Raw genomic sequence first — 14282 nt, 5'->3', positions numbered from 1 at the left:
ATCAGAAATTAATTGCTCATCAACGCGGCCATAACTGTGGCTGTAATGTACAGTTTTGTCTCAAGTACATAATTACTGTTACAGCCTTGAAAGCCCGGATGATTCTGTGAGAGAGACTACACCTACCTTATGTATCTTTAAGCAATAAAATATGTACATACAACGACAACATAAAAACACATAAAATAAATACTGAGACTAATGAACAGTTTTGTGGATTTCAGACTTGGTTTATTTTGTTGAATACAAAATGATCAACCCAATGTGTCTACTTGCTTTTAATGGACTTGTACTAATGATGAGGAGTAATGACTGCAGCCAGCATCTTGTACACAGATTCTGCCACTGAACGTTCAAGGTTGAACTCTCTGCATAAGTCATCTGAGCTGTTAAAAGACTTAGACATTGCAGCAATCTGCTGGATAACTGAACAGGTTATAGTCTTTCTTAAAGTGTGAGTAGTGTCTTTCTGAACATAATCCACAAGGCAGCTGCGAATACATTCCTTTGCCCGACTGTTAAATGGCAGCTGGTATTTAACTCCGAACTGAGAAAAGCAAATGTCACAACAATGCACAATTGTACCAGAAGAACATGGTTCGCTAGGACTTGGAAACCCAAAGCATTTGTTCAGGAAACTTTGCCTGCACTCAGTTGTGTTTCTGCACATGGCCCGCATTGTGTCTGTCACGGCAGGCACCCCAAGGTCTTGGTTGTTGTAGTACATTATGGCTGCTGAAGTGTCTCCTCCTCTTCCAGCTCGACCTGTCTGTTGCACGTATGCTGGAACACAAGAACAAACATTTTAGCATGTAATGAAAATATTGTTCACAATCTTAAATAAATACTATGGCATTCTTTTTCTGACTTTGAGTTGACAGGTACAGTGTATAACTGAAAGGCATATCACTGCACATCATGAAGGTAGATTTTACATGTCACCAAAGCTCAGTGGTATTTATGCACTAGTAGTAGTATGTCTTATTTTGTTACATGTTACATCCTATTGCAGTAAAACAACAATAAGAAAATGAGGTATACTGCACAGGAAAACAAACACTTGTTGAGATACTGTATTATCATTTTAATTTAACTCAGTGTTATTGTTATTGTCAGTGGCTCTGAAATATATTATCCCTTACAGTGGGGAAATCAGAAAAATAACATAAAATCTGGATGAGAAAGCTGTACATGTAGTAACTTTAAACAGGACTGTGATGTTCTCATTACAAGGTGTACATAGTGTTTTGTGTTTTCATTTTTGACTCACATGCGAAGCAAAAGTGAGTCTATGTACTCACCCGAGTCGTCCGTCCGTCCGTCCGGAAAACTTTAACGTTGGATATTTCTTGGACACTATTCAGTCTATCAGTACCAAATTTGGCAAGATGGTGTATGATGACAAGGCCCCAAAAAACATACATAGCATCTTGACCTTGCTTCAAGGTCAAGGTCGCAGGGGCCATAAATGAACTTGTCTAAAAAACAGCTATTTTTCACATTTTTCCCATTTTCTCTGAAGTTTTTGAGATTGAATACCTCACCTATATATGATATATAGGGCAAAGTAAGCCCCATCTTTTGATACCAGTTTGGTTTACCTTGCTTCAAGGTCAAGGTCACAAGAGCTCTTCAAAGTTGGATTGTATACATATTTTGAAGTGACCTTGACCCTGAACTATGGAAGATAACTGTTTCAAACTTAAAAAATATGTGGGGCACATGTTATGCTTTCATCATGAGACACATTTGGTCACATATGATCAAGGTCACTTTGACCCTTATGAAATGTGACCAAAATAAGGTAGTGAACCACTAAAAGTGACCATATCTCATGGTAGAAACTGAAAGAGCCAATAAGCACCATTGTACTTCCTATGTCTTGAATTAACAGCTTTGTGTTGCATGACCTTGGATGACCTTGACCCTGGGTCAAGGTCACATGTATTTTGGTAGGAAAAATGTGTAAAGCATGTGAGTCGTATGGGCTTTGCCCTTCTTGTACTAATTGTCAAGGTTCTATTCCCCCTGAAATTGTCTCTTTAAGGAGTTATAGTCCAGCAAACATGTTGAGGACTATAGATTCTGTTCAGGCCAACCAAAAAAAGTTGTCTTTCTAATACCCCAACCAACCCTATTTTTTGACCTGAACTTTTTTTGTATGCCAGGCCCAGAGTCACCCAAAAATATGTCGGAAAGAAAAGAACAACAGTAGTTCGTATTATCAAAACCGGCCAAAATATTGAAACCGCCATCGAAACCGACTGAAATATCGAAACTGACCTGATTTTCCGTTAATGATGATAGCTGATCAGTGCTTAAAGTTAAAGCAAACAATACAATACAATACGACGTACTTTAGTGTCCCACAGGAAAAATTGTTTATAACATATCGCAGAAACATAAAGTAATCAATCAGTTTGGCAAGTTGTGTCAACACACTAAACGGCACGGCATGGCGGTAACCGAAAGCACATTCTGACCAAGCATACCAAGTTATCGTTCCTGGGACTAAAAAAAAAAAAATCAGAAACAAATTGACCACCAGTGCTGTAGGTAAGAAAATCAAAAAACACAAGGTTCAACTTAAAGCACTTAAAAAAGGATTGTACAAAACCGTCGCAAAATTGTCGGCACAATTGCCTTTGCAAGCGGACAAACAAACAAACAGACAAAAAGATGAATATATTAGTTTTTAAACTTATCTGTGTGTGGCTTTGTCAGTTTGTCAGTTTGGTCTCAGTCCACTAAGGAACTGAGGCGACCGCGGTAGGCTAATGATGTTGTTCTGTCTCTCGATTGATTTGCTCGGTTTGCTCATACCAGTACCCAAGATGACAATATTGTCGATGTGTCAAAAAACATGAACAGGTCGGTTTCGATATATCAGTTGGTTTCGATGACGGTTTCGATATTACGTACTACCCAAGAACAACATAAACGACAGTAACAGACGACTCAGACAAGGTAAAACAATCATTTTATACCCTTTGTAACACTTTTGTTTACATAAATCTATCCATAGCGAGTCCTGTCTCCTTGTATTTTTTAGTTATTTTCAAGAATTCTACCCTAGCAAAAAAAAAAAAAAAAAAATCCCGACCTACCGACCTTTTTTTTTTTTTAGCTATGTTATCAGAAACAGACAAATTGGGGGGGGGGGGGGGCTTATACTCTTTTTTGTACAATAAAACATTAATTACGAGAGGTTAAAAACATTTGTATGCTTAGTTTTATGTGTTTTCTTTTTACCAATTGATATCAGCTGATGTTAAGGTGTTATTCAAACATAAATGATCTCATTAAGGCTGGAGTACACTTTGGAGGCCCAATTTCAAAGTGATTAGGTAGTTTTAAAAGTTACTTTTTCTGTTAGTTCAATGTTTGCTTTATCAGGAAAATACAAAATATAAAGGGCTTAACGCGCAAAATTTTAAGATAACGACTGAAGTTTAAGCATAGGTATCAGATTTTTTCACGCAAACACTACTGAATAAGTTGCAATATTGTATTGTGAAAATGTAAACAAAATAACAATCAGATGATCACAAACTGAAGAAGAGAAATAGGGAAGCAAAATAGAACATTAAACGTAGTGATTTTACTTGTGAATTCGGAAAAAAATCCTTTTGTATCCATTTTGAAGCTCAATTTGAAGCATGGAACACCAACAAACATTGATTAAAAGTGTTAAAGTGATTACAGTGTTCAGAAATAGTGTTAGATACCAAGTTGAGTTATCCCTCTTTACCAATTTAAAAAAAAATACACCTCTTAACGCGCAAAATTTTGAACTGTGATGCTTTTACTAACCCCACCCCCTTCCCATTTTTCAGAAAAGAGTGCATATTATCTTCCAAATAGAAAAGCAGGGTAGTCAGATGATCAAAAACTTAAGAAGAGAAAGAGGGAAGCAAAATAGAACATCCAACATAATGATTTAACTTGTGAATTATGAGAAAACTATTTTTTTTACCCATTTGTGAAGCTTAATTTGAAACTTGGAACACAGACAAACATATATTAAAAGTGTTAAAGTGATTACAGTGTTCAGAAATAGTGTTAGATACCAAGTTGAGTTATCCCTCTTTACCACTGTTAAAAGAAATACACCTCTTGTCACGCAAAATCTTGAACTGTGATACTTTTACTTCCCCCACCCCCTACCCATTTTTTCAGAAAAGAGTGCATAATTATTATCTACCAAATAGAAAAGCAGGGTAGTCAGATGATCAAAAACTGAAGAACAGAAATAGGGAAGCAAAATAGAACATCCAACATAGTGATTTAACTGGTGAAATCTAAAAAAAAAACCACTTTTTTACTCATTTTATTAGCTTAATTTAAAGCTTGGAACTGAAGACAGAAAAAAAAATTAAAAGTGCTAAAGTGGTTACAGTGTTCAGAAATAGTGTTTGATACCAAGTTGAGTTATCCCTCTTCATCACAGTTAAAAAAAAAACACCTCTTGTCGCGCAAAATCTTGAACTGTGATGCTTTTACTACCCCCACCCCCTACCCATTTTTCAGAAAAGAGTGCATATTATCTTTCAAATAGAAAAGCAGGGTAGTCAGATGATCAAAAACGTAAAGAAGAGAAAGAGGGAAGCAAAATAGAACATCCAACATAATGATTTAACTTGTGAATTATTAAAAAAACATTTTTTTTACCCATTATTGAAGCTTAATTTGAAACTTGGAACACAGACAAACATAAATCAAAAGTGTTAAAGTGATTACAGTGTTCAGAAATAGTGTTAGATACCAAGTTGAGTTATCCCTCTTTACCATTTAAAAAAAAATACACCTCTTAACGTGCAAAATGTTCAACTGTGATGCTTTTACTACCCCCACCCCCTTTCCATTTTTCAGAAAAGAGTGCATATTATCTTCCAAAAAGAAAAGCAGGGTAGTCAGATGATCAAAAACTTAAGAAGAGAAAGAGGGAAGCAAAATAGAACATCCAACATAATGATTTAACTTGTGAATTATGAGAAAACTATTTTTTTTACCCATTTTTGAAGCTTAATTTAAAACTTGGAACACAAACAAACATAAATTAAAAGTGTTAAAGTGATTACAGTGTTCAGAAATAGTGTTAGATACCAAGTTGAGTTATCCCTCTTTACCACTGTTAAAAGAAATACACCTCTTGTCGCGCAAAATCTTGAACTGTGATACTTTTACTTCCCCCACCCCCTACCCATTTTTTCAGAAAAGAGTGCATATTATCTACCAAATAGAAAAGCAGGGTAGTCAGATGATCAAAAACTGAAGAACAGAAATAGGGAAGCAAAATAGAACATCCAACATAGTGATTTAACTGGTGAATTCTAAAAAAAACCACTTTTTTTACTCATTTTATTACTATTAGCTGAATTTTAAAGCTTGGAAGACAGAGAGAAAAAAAATGAAAGTGGTTACAGTGTTCAGAAATAGTGTTTGGTACCAAGTTGAGTTATCCCTCTTCATCACAGTTAAAAGAAACACACCTCTTGTCGCGCAAAATCTTGAACTGTGATGCTTTTACTACCCCCACCCCCTACCCATTTTTCAGAAAAGAGTGCATATATATTATCTTTCAAATAGAAAAGCAGGGTAGTCAGATGATCAAAAACGTAAAGAAGAGAAAGAGGGAAGCAAAATAGAACATCCAACATAATGATTTAACTTGTGATTTATTAAAAAAACATTTTTTTTAACCCATTTTTGAAGATTAATTTGAAACTTGGAACACAGACAAACATAAATTAAAAGTGTTAAAGTGATTACAGTGTTCAGAAATAGTGTTAGATACGAAGTTGAGTTATCCCTCTTTACCAATTTTTAAAAAAACACACCTCTTGTCGGCCAAAATCTTGAACTGTGATACTTTTACTTCCCCCACCCCCTACCCATTTTTTCAGAAAAGAGTGCATATTATCTACCAAATAGAAAAGCAGGGTAGTCAGATGATCAAAAACTTCAGAACAGAAATAGGGAAGCAAAATAGAACATCCAACATAGTGATTTAACTGGTGAATTCTGAAAAAAACCCACTTTTTTACTCATTTTATTAGCTGAATTTTAAAGCTTGGAAGACAGAGAGAAAAAAAATGAAAGTGCTAAAGTGGTTACAGTGTTCAGAAATAGTGTTTGGTACCAAGTTGAGTTATCCCTCTTCATCACAGTTAAAAGAAACACACCTCTTGTCGCGCAAAATCTTGAACTGTGATGCTTTTACTACCCCCACCCCCTACCCATTTTTCAGAAAAGAGTGCATATTATCTTCCAAATAGAAAAGCAAGGTAGTCAGATGATCAAAAACTTCAGAACAGAAATAGGGAAGCAAAAAATAACATCCAACAGAGTGATTTAACTGGTGAATTCAGAAAAAAAACCAATTTTTTACTCATTTTATATGCTGAATTTAAAGCTTGGAAGACAGAAAAAAAAAATTAAAAGTGCTTCAGTAGTTACAGTGTTCAGAAATAGTGTTAGATACCAAGTTGAGTTATTCCTCTTCATCACAGTTGAAAGAAACACACCTCTTGTCGCGCAAAATCTTGAACTGTGATGCTTTTACTACCCCCGCCCTCTACCCATTTTTCAGAAAAGAGTGCATATTATCTTCCAAATAGAAAAGCAAGGTAGTCAGATGATCAAAAACTTCAGAACAGAAAGAGGGAAGCAAAAAACAACATCCAACAGAGTGATTTAACTGGTGAATTCAGAAAACACACACTGTTTTACTCATTTTATAAGCTGAATTTAAAGCTTGGAAGACAGAACAAATAAATTAAAAGTGCTAAAGTGGTTACAGTGTTCAGAACTAGTGTTAGATACCAAGTTGAGTTATCCCTCTTCATCACAGTTAAAAGAAACACACCTCTTGTCGCACAAAATTTTATACTGTGATGCTTTTACTACCCCCACCCCCTACCCATTTTTCAGAAAAGAGTGCATATTATCTTCCAAATAGAAAAGCAAGGTAATCAGATGATCAAAAACTTAAGAAGATAAATAGGGAAGCAAAATAGAATATCCAAAATAGTGATTTAACTGTAGATTTCAGAAGAAAAAAAACCTTTTTTTTAATCATTTTTGAAGCTGAATTAGAAGTTTGGAAGACAGAAAAAAAAAAGAAAAAAAGTGCTAAAGTGGTTACAGTGTTCAGAAATAGTGTTAGATACCAAGTTGAGTTTTTGCTCTTTATAAAAGAAACACACCTCTTGTCGCGCAAAATCTTGAACTGTGATCCTTTTACTACCCCCGCCCTCTACCCATTTGAACAGAAAAGAGTGCATAATTTGTATTCTCTTCCAATTAGAAAAATAAGTAAAAGCAACTGGACATTTTTAAAATACATCTTTTCTGTCAGTCCAAGGATTGCTTAGTCCATTAAAAACAAACAGACTAGGATTTAACGCACCCATTTTAAGAAAAAGTTAACATGATAATTGATATATCAGACTTTTTTTATGCAATTACTACTGAAGATTCCAGACCAGGTAAAACAATCATTTTATATCCTTTGTCACATTTGGTTTTTCTTTTTATAAATCTATCTATAGCGAGTCTTGTCTCTTTGTGTCATTTTGTTATTTTCAAGAATTCTATCCTGGCAACAACAACAACAAAAACACCTACCTACCTACCCTATTTTTTTTTTAGCCATGTTAATAGAAACAGACAATTTATTTGTTTTGGCCTAAAGATCTTGAAACATTTGTTTTAATAGAGAAATAACAAGTACAGCCATTAGCTGTGTCACTCGAATTTCTTTGTCAGGCTGAAACTTAGCTGTTGCGTTGGTGTCTGCTGTGTGTATCTGGGTCCAAAGCAACTTTCACATTCTCATCTACACACTCACGTTACACAAGTATATATACAATTCCACCCACAGAGGCGTTCGGGGATGGGGGTCTCGCACTCGGGCGAATCACACCACAAAATACAAAGTATAACGTACACAGATTTTACTATTGAACCAAAAAGCAAATTAAATCATGAATAAATCAATCAAGCAAAACTTCCACACAATGACACACTCACTCTCGGTTCACACTGCGCTCTGGACGTGCACACTTGGCAGCACGTATACCGTTCCGGCACCGTTTGTCTTCCTGCAAGTCCAGCATAGGCACACGATTGTCCAAGAATCACAATAATCCTCGTGAATGTCACAGCAGGCATAGTAGAAAAGTCCAAAAGGGTGCGTTGATGGTGGTAATCCGGTGTACACACACACACACACACACACACACACACACACACTCCGGTTTGGTAAGTTACCTGATAAATAATGTAGCCTGTGGATTTAACGGGGAGACTGGTCAGACAGGAAGAGCATTTCACATTTCCGATGTTCAGCGATAAACTTGTTTTCTTCGAGAGTTCGATCTTCGTGCGATTCTGGCGCGTTGTCACCAAGAACGTAAAAAAAAAACCCCAGGATATCATCATGATGCCTCTCTACAAAAACCAGGCATTCTAGGAACTCTTCATCTAAAGTCAGTCAGTATTAGCCCCTCAACACAATCCTCATCTTGTCCCATAGTGATTTCTGCCGCCAAAGAACGTGTGGTTCTTAACTCACAAGACGGATTTGTCGTCTTCCATTGCGAAATTCAGATCTACCCCAACTACGTGCATTGATCTGAGCAATAAAATGTAGATGCGATAATCTGCAAACATCTCTTCAACACAATCTACATCTTGTCCCATCGTGATTTCTGTCGGCAAAGAACATGTGGTTCTCAACTCACAAGACCGATGTGTCATCTTTCAGAAATTCAGATCTGCCCCAAGTACGTGCAATAAAATGTAGAAGCGATAATCTGAAAAAAAATCTTTTCGCGTGAACGCTGCCACGTTGTCATCAGTCCGATGTCTTTTATCCAGAGCAGGGATGAACACACTTTTTCATCAATAGTTTGTTATGTTTATCCGCAGACTGCTTTCCATTACTTGTCGTCTGTTTTAGCTTGACTCGTGGGGTTCTTCAGCCAGGCAAAAAGTGCTTGTTTACAGTGACACGTTCTCACGCACGACATGTCGTAAATGCAAGTTCTAACGATTGTTTTTTATTGCACTGATAGAGAATGTCGATATTTGTAAACGTCTGCCATTTCCTAATGTTTATTTCATTATTTTGCATACGGATATGGCTAGTAAGTGGATAATCTGTTACGACACGAAACGCGTTCTAAATCCGGGAAGGGAGGCTACTCCAACGTAGAAGGGAGGCTACTCCAACGTACTTTCCAAAGTGTGCTCCAGCCTTAATGGGGTTAAAATCAGATAGTCTGGTGAACAAATTCTGGACTTTTGATTCTGTTTATACTTTCTTAGTTATAAAGTATTTACTAAGAGGAGTGTACACAGTTTTAGTTACCTTCAACAGTTTTAGGTGTTCCAACGTTGACAACACGCACCACATTCTGTAGATCTGCACCCATCCCCAGAGCACTTGTGGCAAAGACCATCTTCAAAGGACTCTCAGCTGGGTCTCTACTGAGATTTGTCCAGATGATCTTGCGTACCTATTGAAATAGATGCAGAACATATATATTGTAAAATTTAAAAAGGTACAGAAAATGTAAATCAAAAAGTTAGTGCTGGAGATATTAGTAGTGTATGAATTATGATTAGTAGTTATTACTGTATCAGAATGTGTGCAGCATGTCATATTAGACACAATATAGAATTACAGAAACCCTTTAAAACTTTTTCTACCATGTTGTAACAACTGTACATTCCTGCATTTACAATTATGATGTTTTTTTTAATTCACTGTTGGAGCTGTATTTTTTTCTCTCTCTTTTTTTTCTTGGATTTGTAAGAAAGCAATAAAACAAATACTTACAGTTACACTTAACATCTATGTTTCTCTGTTTGTTTTCTTCATTTCATTTTAAGAGGAACACCAAGTCAGTTATATATTTTGAAGGAATGATACAGTTTCCGTGTCATCATATTTGTCTTGGACTGGAATCACAGGGAGTATCATATTGTAAATTATATGCCACATTATCCCCTTCACTGTGTTTACACAGAAAAAGAGAAAGATGCTGATAGGACTGTCCCTCACAGTTTATATTAGAGGGGTTTCTCTGTAACCATTGATAATTGTATGGGAACATAAAAAAAATATATATAAAAAAAAATAGAAAACACATAAAAAAATCCTTCGGGTGCCAAGCATTTATACAATATATTTACCATAATTACCAGGTTACTTCAATTTAGCAAAACTTGACTTGGTGTTCCCTTTCAACTCACTTTTTAAAGTACACAACTATGCATCCTAATTACAATGATTGGAAATTGTCATCACAACTATTGTCTGTTACCTCTTCATCTTCTCCCTTATCAACAGAAGCATGGAACTGGACAACCCTGGCGTGCTGAAGATCTTGATGATCTCCTGCATACATCTTCTCCCCAAGAAACCGCTGACTGAATTCATATGCAAGTCCCACCCAGTTCTGGCTGCCATTGAAGTACACAACTGTTAACGGAAAGTCTTGTTTCTGTACAATCAGTTCCACAAGCAATGGCTCAATGGCCTCCATTGTATCTGCTGATGCTGGTCTTTGCTTTATACTCAGAAACGTAGAAGCATGTGCAGGCCGTTCTAGCACTGACTGGGGCTTTCTCAGGTGAAGGGAGTCTGCCAGCTGTTGTTGGGAATCCACTGTCAGTGTTGCACTCATGGCTAGGACAGGTGCATTGGGCAACAGGATTCTAAGGGCAGACAACTCATGATATGCCGGTCGAAATTCACTTCCCCATTCAAGCACACAGTGGGCTTCATCGATGACTATAAACGTTTGAATATCAGGTGGCAATGATGACAGAAGTTCGTTCAGTTCTTTGTTTCGAACAACTGCTTCCGGGTGTGCAATGTTGAACTGCAGTTTGGAAATCTCAATCTTTACTTCTTTCACATTACCGGTTGTCAGTTCCTTACACACTGGTCCAAGTTTTCTTAGCTCTTGCTCAATGATGATGTTCAGTGGTGCAACAATCAGCACAAGACTTTTCTTAGCTCTTGCTCAATGATGACGTTCAGTGGTGCAACAATCAGCACAAGACTTTTCTCATCTTCCCCATGGCAAACATTGACAGCGGTAGGCAAAATTTCGTAGATCAGTGACTTGCCATAGCCAGTTGGCAGCATGCAGATGGTGTCTTCTTTCTTAAGTAGGTGGTCGATGGTCAGAGACTGAAGTGGGCGCAGTTCATGCACGTCCTGATGAAACTGTTTGTTGAAACGTTGGACACATTTTTGCTGCAAAGTTGGGTCCTGAAAGCAAAGAAAACTGTATCAAAAGTGTACAAAGGTGATATAGTAATAAAACAACAGTGCCACAAACAAACAAAACATATGAGACTGAAAGTCAAAAAGGGGGAAAATGTGTAAAAAAGTAATATAAAACAAGAGGCGAAGCCTTCAAGGCTCACGTAAGAAATCGACAAACAGTAACACAAACTCAATCACTCCGTCACACACACACACACACACACACACACACACACACACACACACACACACACGCACACACACACACACACACACACACACACACACACACACACACACACACACACACACAGTAAGCATAGGTGAAACTATGCAAGAAAGCGAGACCCTGGATCTGCCAAGAAGTCTCGGCCCGCTCACAATAACAATGACCGAGACTTTCAGTAATTCCTTTGCGTGACGTCTAACCCTCTTACGTCATAATGTGACGTCTTCAAATAGTTTCTATCACACACGTCGAACACTTTTGACCGAGACTGACGTAATCCATAGACTCGGAAATGTTAAAGTTTCTACCACAGACATACACACATACATACGCACGCACGCACAGACAGACAAAGTTTATCATCGCATAGGCTACACTTACGTGAGCCAAAAACCATGTTTTTATCTGCCTACCGACCCTATTTTCTTTTGGACATGTTACCTTAATCACAACATTTGTTCCCCTGTATGAATGGAATTTAAACTCATCTTATTAAATCTCCATTTCTATAGTAAAAAAAGAATGGATTCAGAGTTCCCGGTAGGATTTTTTTCAGAGAGTCTCACTCTCAGCTGACTCTCAGCTAAAAATTTCGGGAGTCACCAGGCTGTGACGCAAACTTTCTCTGCCAGATTTTCTGAAGGGGGATGGGGGGGGGGGGGGGAGGCTTAAGCAAACTTTCTCTACCAATTTCTTTTGAGAGCGGGGGAGGGGGTGACGAAGTTACCGGCAGGGGTGGGCGGGTGTTTATGCTAAAGAGCTTATGCTTTCAGATGTTTGATTCGTGGGAGAGATTCAAGATTCACATTTTTTAGAGAGAGAGGGAGAGAGAGAGGGAGATAGAGAGAGGTTATTTGAAAACCCGAGATCTACTCATTGTGCAGTTCTCAACTGAGCAGTTTTCAGACGACACAGTCCGAGCGTTGTTATTTTAAAACCCGAGATCTACTCATTGAGCCGTTCTCAACAGCCTGTAGTGAGAGAGAGAGAGAGAGAGAGAGAGAGAGAGAGAGAGAGAGAGAGAGAGAGAGAGAGAGACGTACACACCCACATCCATGACTCGGACACGCACGCACGCACACACACGCACGTACACACGGCGCACTGACAAACACTCGCACACACCATCGCACATACACACACACTCACTAAAACACACACACACACACACACACACACGCACACACACCATCGCACACACACACACACACACACACACTCGCACACTTCAACCTCACTGTCAAGGAGGCAGAGAAACTCAATGTGAGCAGAGGGAGGGGTGGAAGGAGGTGGGAGAGAGAGGGAGAGAGAGAGAGAGAGAGAGCCGCGCTCGGACTACTGTGGCGAAGTTACCGGGACCGGTGACGAATCTACCGTGTGACGAACTTACTGGTAGCCGAAGCAGGAGTGCAAACCTCAACACAAGCTTCTAAAAGTTTTAGATGGGACTAACAATACTGCAAAGTGAAAAGCTTAAAACAAGTTCGATCGATCTTCTCCAACCGGCCTCAAAGACAAAGGAAAACTGACGGTGCTGGGTAATTGAAATCAAATAATGAACACTGACAGCATGCACAGCTGTAACCAACACCTTTTGCTCACAAGACATGTCAAATAAAGTGAAAAATAGCAACGACTTACCATTGTGCACTCCCGTGTCGAGCTAAAACTGAATTTGCGGTGCAAATTTCGCGTCTCGCACATCTGATGTTGACATGCATCAACAAAGGGGCCTCACTCTGGAAGAGTTTCCTGCTCCGATAAACATGGCGCTTACGGCAAAAAAAAAACTCAGAAAAAATCAATTCTGCGTTCTTGATAGCAATTTCGTCCAGGTTTACCCCACTGTTAGCTTTTCTTATTTTTCTCTATCGTCCAAGCCCATAAAATCGAACAAAGCTGATAGCGTTTGGATTTCCCTCTTTGAGATGACTGAGATTGTCCCCCCTTGGATCGATCCGTATCAAGGGCAGTTACAGTACTGGCCTTGTGTTCAAGATGGACAAAAACTCAGCTACAAAGCATAGCGGGGTCCCTTAATTGGGCCTGTCAGGCTGTCAGAGGAGGAAAATTCTTTCTGCGGCGGATACTGGACACGATTAAACCCCTTCAGCAGCAGCGACACAAAGCGAAACTATCTGGCGAATTTCATAAGGATGTACAATGGTGGCTTTCTTTTATGCATGTATTTAACGGCACAGTATATTATTTTCACAATGCAAAACAGCATGTTCATGTAGATGCATGTAATATTGCAGCGGGTGCCTTTTGGCAAGGTGACTGGCAGTACACCATCTTTGAAAAAGACATGCAGGCAGCAAAGGAGCTACATTATTAACTATAAAGAAGTGTGCGCTGTGGTGCAAGCAGTGACACGATGGGCTCCGATGTGGTGCGGACAAGAAGTGATTATTCATACCGATAGTACTGTCGCAAAATATTAATAAGGGCAGATCGACTAATAAGTATGTGAACAGTCTGCTCCGTAAAATGGCGTGGGAATGTGCAAAAGTGAACTGCAAAATCGCGGCGATACATGTGGCTGACACAATTTCCCGCCTCCATGAGCCCAGACGGCGCGAAGACTTAGTGCGTCTGTTGACATTCTGGCACCGGGGGAGACCCCCCGACATCAACCTGTGTGACCATATGTCTGACCAAGCCCTGTTGTTCCTTGTTTTTCAGACCAGCAGCCCCCATTAGGGGCGCAACTGACGGCAGAAGTGTTGGATTACAGAGCAAGTGCCTTTTCTGATAACACTAGGA

The 14282-nt window shown here is 38.6% G+C and overlaps 1 pseudogene; it reads right to left on the bottom strand.

The window, feature by feature from the left end:
* Positions 1-209: 209 nt before the first annotated feature.
* Positions 210-13516, bottom strand: LOC138981783 (probable ATP-dependent DNA helicase RecS; annotated as a pseudogene).
* Positions 13517-14282: the final 766 nt, after the last annotated feature.

Source organism: Littorina saxatilis, linkage group LG12 (genome assembly GCF_037325665.1).
Source record: "Littorina saxatilis isolate snail1 linkage group LG12, US_GU_Lsax_2.0, whole genome shotgun sequence".
Classification (NCBI taxonomy): Eukaryota; Metazoa; Mollusca; class Gastropoda; order Littorinimorpha; family Littorinidae; genus Littorina; species Littorina saxatilis.
The sequence above is the reverse complement of the archived record's forward strand: the minus strand, read 5'-3'. Positions and strand labels throughout refer to the sequence as shown.